Source organism: Sorex araneus, chromosome 5 (genome assembly GCF_027595985.1).
Source record: "Sorex araneus isolate mSorAra2 chromosome 5, mSorAra2.pri, whole genome shotgun sequence".
In the NCBI taxonomy this organism is placed as follows: Eukaryota; Metazoa; Chordata; class Mammalia; order Eulipotyphla; family Soricidae; genus Sorex; species Sorex araneus.
In genome coordinates, this window is record NC_073306.1 from 121,615,017 (window position 1) to 121,621,233 (window position 6,217).

Sequence of the window (6,217 nt, forward strand, 5' to 3'; positions counted from 1 at the left end):
CTCACAATGAAGGTCAAGTGGTCCCAGTCCGAAAAGAAGAAAAATAAAAGTCACCGCTGGGTGACACCCAAGGTGCTTCCTGACCTGAAAATCAGAAGAGGGTTTGAGGTGGGGGGTGAGGGGTGGCGGTAGGGTTGAAATGGGAAAACCAAGCCCAGAACAAAGGAGCAAATGAAACCCCATGTTAGCCATGCCCATGGTGCTCCGGGTAGCCTAGTGAAGACAAGACCCATATGTGCAAGTCTTTTTTTTTTTCATAATAAACCTGTATCTATTTTTATTTTATTTGTTTTTTATTGAAAACTGGACCCATTTTTAAATTGTAAATATTTTTAGCAAAATATAAAATAAATTTACTAATGAATTAACTTTCCTTAAGACAAAATCCAACTCATGTATTTGTTGTTAACAGACATTGGGGGCATAAGTTATTAACAATATGTTTTGTCCATTGAAAATACACAATTATAAAAATTTAGGCACATGTTTAGCGTTGTACAACCATCAAAATAATCCAACTTTTTAACAATGTTTATATTTTTTATATTTCTTTATACGTTAATGTTATATTTCCTACATTCAGACTTAAGTAGTCATTTTCATTTCCTTTTCATTTTTATCATCAATGTATCCACATTTTAATAAAAACTTGCTATTATCTGTCTTTTGACCAGAACATCCTAAACATGAAAACTTTAGAATCAAGATAAATATTCAGAAAGTCTGGGACTAGTGGAATGGGAAAAAATGAGATACCTAAGGACTTAAATAAATCAAAATTAATTTTTATGGGTTTGCAGCATTGGTATAAGCAGGTAGGATACTTGCCTTGCTCATGACCAACCTGGGTTCAATCCCTGGAACCACATATGGTCCTCTGAGCCCAGCCAGGAGTCATCCCTGAGCAAAGAGCCAGGAGTAAGCTCTGAGTATTGCCAGGTATGGCCCCAAACAATATAATAAATAAAAATAAAACTATTTTAGTGATTTCTCTTAAAAAGTTTAGGATGTGTCACATTCATAAGCAATGTAAGAATAAGAAAGTCTTTATATAAATATATATATTAGTATAGAATATATAAATATGTATTATATTATTAGTATATTATTAGTATATAATATATAAATATATATATTAGTCTATAAAATTCTTAATAGGTATTAAGATATATATCTTAATATATGTATATATATGACAGTAGAAAAATTAACAAAAATAATATAAGATATAATTGATGAAACCCTGTAAAACCTAGTACAAAAAGACAATGGAAATTACGAGAAGAAAACATAAATAGTATAATGTCAATGAGGGAGTTTAATAGACAACTCATAGGAATTTTAGAAAAATAAACTGAGTAACGGTGGAGAGCATAGAAGTGTAATATTCCGGATTTTGTTTTCTTTTGGGGTCACACCTGGTGCTGCATATGTGCAAGTCTTGACGGCCTGCGTTCAGTCCCGAGTTTGGGAGGAACCCCCACATCTGAGGCTCAAGCTTCCAGTTCCAGCGTTGAGGTCAAAAATTTCATTTTCCTGGAAGGGGAAGTAAAACTGACTTCCCTTCCTCCTACTGGTTTCACATTTCCATCACCACAGGATGAAGTCTGAGGGGTGCAGCCCAGAGAAGCCCTGGTGACTTCACGGCGCTCTCCAGATACGATCTCTTTCCTGGAGCGGAAGTCTCCCAAGCATTGCTCAAAGTTCAGGGTTCCCACCAACAATTCTCAGCCAACTGGGCCAAAGGTCCAATGCAAGTGTCCAAGGATATAGAGATCTTCAGGCCCCTCAGTACCAGGGATTACCCGGACTCCCCTGGCCGTGCTCAGGGACCTACAGGGCCATACACAGCAGCGCTCGAAGTCTCCAGGGCTGCAACCAACAATGGGGGACCCTAAGGTGCCAGGGATCAAACTGGGGTTGATCACATGCAAGGCAAGCACCTCAACCCCTGTACTATCCCTCTGCCCCTCCCCACCTCCGTACTGCCTTGTCTAACTTCCTCAACCACCTCGCAGGGACCATCTGGGGAAGGGGACAGAGATGCTGAGAGAAGCAGGACCTTGCCCCAAATTCAAAATCATCAGAGCCTTACCGGCTACTTCAGACTGCACAGCTGATGGGGCACATTAGAAGGTGGCCCCTCTCCAACTCATGTGTCCCCAACGCCTTTGAATGGAGGGATTTTTGCAGATGTAATTAATTTCATTTTATTTATTTATTTATTGGTTTGGGGACCACACTAGACAATGCTCGAGATTAATCCTAGCTCTGCACTCGGGAAATACTCCTGGCGTGGCCTGGGGGACTGTATGGGATGCCGAGAATTGAACCCCCAGGTCGACTGCATCGAGGCAAGCGCCCTCCATGCTGTATGATTGCCCTGGCCCTGTAATTCATTTCACAGGGTCATGAGTGGCCGCCACACACCAAACCATCAGGTTCACAGCCCAGAGCTTGAGCATCAGAGGAAACAACCAGCTCTGCGGGGTGTGGCCCCTATCATTTCTTTTTAAAATTCTATTGTGGTTTAGGTAACATGGTGACAATAGTGTAACTTTTATGATTTTTGTGTACAAAATAATTGCACCTTCACCGCCAGCAAAGTGCCCAACCTCCCCCCGACCACTGGCCTCGTGCTGCTTCTGGTCCCATGCGTCCTTCTCTCCCACCCCCCACTAAAAGCTTCGGTCAGAGGGTCATTAGCACAGGTCTTGAACCCTTCTTGGAGAAGAAGCGGTGTCCTTCTCCAAGAAAAGCCTGGAGACAGACACTCGGGCAAAGCTCCACGTGGAGAGGAAGGGAGAATTCGAGAAGATGCACTTACAAGCCAAGGAAGAGCCAAGATCGCCAGCACACCAGCGGGTCCAGGGAGAAGCCTGAGACCGTGTCTCCCTCAGGCCTCGAAGGAACCAGCCCCTGAACCACCATGGGCCTGACCTTCAAGCCTGTGAGAAAATTGTCGATGTCCATTGTCGATGCCCACAAACAGTGGCTCGTAGTGGCACTTACCCTCCCCAGTTGATGAGCACGAAGGACCATCTCCCGGAGACCCCATCTTCCAAAGGGAAGGAAAGCTGGACCCAGCCTTTCCTCGTAAAATCGGGGTGGGGGTGTGGTGGGTGAAGGTTCTCCCAGGGGCTGATTCTTGGGGGCGGGAGGTGGGGAGATCGTGGCCACACCCTGCAATGCTCAGGGCTTACTCCTGACTCTGCACTCTGGGATCACTCCTGGAGGAGCTCCAGGGACCATATGGGGTGCCGGGGATTGACCCAGAGTGGGCTGCAGGCAAGGCAAGAGCCTTCACCTCTGCACTATCTCTCTAGCGCCAAAAAATAAAGCAGGGATTCTTGAATCTTCCCATAGGGGCCCCTTTACCTCAAGAAATTTTTATGCAACCCAAGTGTGTAAAATAGGTATTGCACCCAACAGCTATCAAATGCAAATCATAAATTTGTAGGCAAATTTCTCATCACCCTCCCCCAACATTCAATTATGCAATCCCAAATGGTCCACAAGCCCCAGTTTACGATGGTGGGGTCCCAGCTGCTAGGAACGAAGGCCCCTGTGGGCAGGACTGAGGGAAGACCCCCCCACCCTGAGCTGAGGGCCTTCAAGCTTGGTCAGTGGTTACAAGCAAGAAAGGGACCTCACCACCATGAGTCATGAACAAAGAGGCCACCCAACTGCCCCCGCAAAACTCCACTCCTCTTTCTTATTTCCTTTTAACTTTTTCTTTTTTTAAAAAAATCTGTTTCCTTTTGTTTTTTAAGACACACCCAGCGGTGCTCAGAGGCTACACCCAAGTCAGTGCTCTGTTGTCACTCAGGGGATCATGTGGTGCTGAGGCTTGAACTGGGGGCTCCTGTATGCAGAGTATGCACCCCAGCCCTGTGGGCCAGCTCCCCGGCCCATCAGAGTTGAGTTTTGCAAGACAGGCTTTGAGGAGGGGATGGTATTTTAGCCCACACCCAGCTGCACTCAGGGCTTACTCCTGGCTCTGTGCTCAGGGTTCACTCCTGGCAGTGTGCAGAGGACCATGTGCCGTGCCAGAGGTTGAACCCGGGTCAGCTACCTAAAAGGCAAGCCGCTTAACCTCTGTACTATCTCTCTGACCTCCTCACCCAACAATTGACTTATATGTATATATATTTTTATTTTCATAAAAGTCGTTCACAAGGGGCTGGAGTGATAGCACAGCAGGTAGGGCGTTTGCCTTGCACACGGCAGACCTGGGTTCAAATCCCAGCATCCCATGTGGTCCCCTGAGCACCGCCAGGGGTAATTCCTGAGTGCATGAGCCAGGAATGACCCCTGTGCATTGCCAGGTGTGACCCAAAAAGAAAAAAAAAAGTAGTTCACAATAGTTCACTACAGATAATATGCAAACACCAATCCCACCACCAAGCACCTTCCCACCACAAGAAGAGGTAAGTGTGTGAGGGTTATTGTGTTTCATTCTGGAGCCATTTAAGCCCAAATATACAAGCATACAAGCAAGTATGTTAGAAACCAAACAAATATGTGATACTTTTGATAAGGAAGTGAGGCAAAGTATAAGAGGTCAAGCGACCGCAAATGCAAAATGCGGCCGTGCTCCAGAAATTCTGTGGTGCTCTCTTCTTTCGAGAGCTTTGTGTTACAGTCTCTGGATCTTGACCGTTGATGAGATCACATGGCGCCGGGGGCGGATTGTGGGTGTGACTGCCAAGCTACTGGAAAACTGGGGAGCTGGGGGGAGGAGGCCTAGTCCCGATCCGAGCAGGCTTGGAGACCTCAGTGACAGGTCCCGCGTACCTGGGTTTTCCAGCCGGTTCGCTCCCCAGTGAGCAACAGTTGATTTTTAAACCATGTGAATGTATTTTCTACTTGGAAGGAAAGTGTTAACTCAATAGAAGGATGGTTGTAACTACCACACTATGGAAAATTGCTTTGTTATAATAAGGAGTGAATTAGTGATGCACAAACACGACGTGGGTTAATAACAGAAGACATAATACTGCCGGAGACGAGCCACTCAGACAGGGTGCATGCCGCACCATTTCGCTTCTGTGGCACCTGAGAACAGATGGACTACATCAGTGGGGACAGAAAGATCAGCAGGTTTCTGGGACAGGAGGTGGGAGAGACGAGTGGGAAGAGGCCCCGAGATCTGCCTCAGGTGACGGAAATGTTCTTTAACCTGATGGTGATGTGCTTGCACGGTCACCCACACTGTGTGTTGCAGCAAGCGTACCTCACACACATAAAATAGATTCAAAAATCACATCCAGATAAATGGATCAAGAAGTGGTGGTAGATGTACACAATGGAACAGTTTGCAGCTGGAAGGATGAACAAAATCATGCACTTTGCAGAAACAGGAGTGAAAAGAGAGGATAGGCTGGTGAAGTCAGCCGGAAGGAAAGGATGGTTAGAGAATAATCTCTCACAGACGGGACTCAAGGCCACATAGATAGCGGGAGCAACATAGGTCAAAAGGCAACATAACGGAAAACTGTTCCATACAACTGAGTTGCAGGCAGAGGGGGCACACTGGTAATGGGTCTGTGTTGGAATTATATGCGTGAGAAATCATCAGTAGCATGGTTAGCCACAGAATCTCAATTTTTAAAAGTTCTAAATGGGGGCTGGAGTGATAGTACAGCAGGTAAGGCGTTTGCCTTGCATGGGCTGACCCGGGTTCGATTCCCAGCATCCCAAATGGTCCCCCAAGCACCACCAGGAGTAATTCCTGAGTGCATGAGCCAGGAGTAACCCCTGTGCATCTCCGGGTGTGGCCCAAAAAGCAAGGAAAGGAAGTTCTAAATAAACTTTTGTTTAACGGGATAAAAATAAAAAAGTATCAAGAAAAAATTTCAGAGTGTCTGGAGCCTAGTGTTGCAGAATCCATTCATTGTATCTGTTGCAAGACTGCGCCTGATGTAAGAGGAGAAGGGGGATTTCAGCCCGAGCTCGGGCAGTGGAAATTCCAGTTAGAGAGGTTGTGCTGACTTCCGCTGCCAGGTGTCAGTCCGTGGACAAAGGGCCATGCATAGAGAGTGGCTTCTGGGGGGGGGGGGGGAGCCCCCTGGCCACTCTGGGCTGGAAGAGGAAGAGATGAGAGGGTATCGCAGCACTTCTGCTACTCTCTGGCCAGAAAGAAACCTCAAAAGATTTCACAATGAATTCTCTCCCCCCCTTTCAAATTGCTGGTCCATTGGCTGCCCCGTGCTGG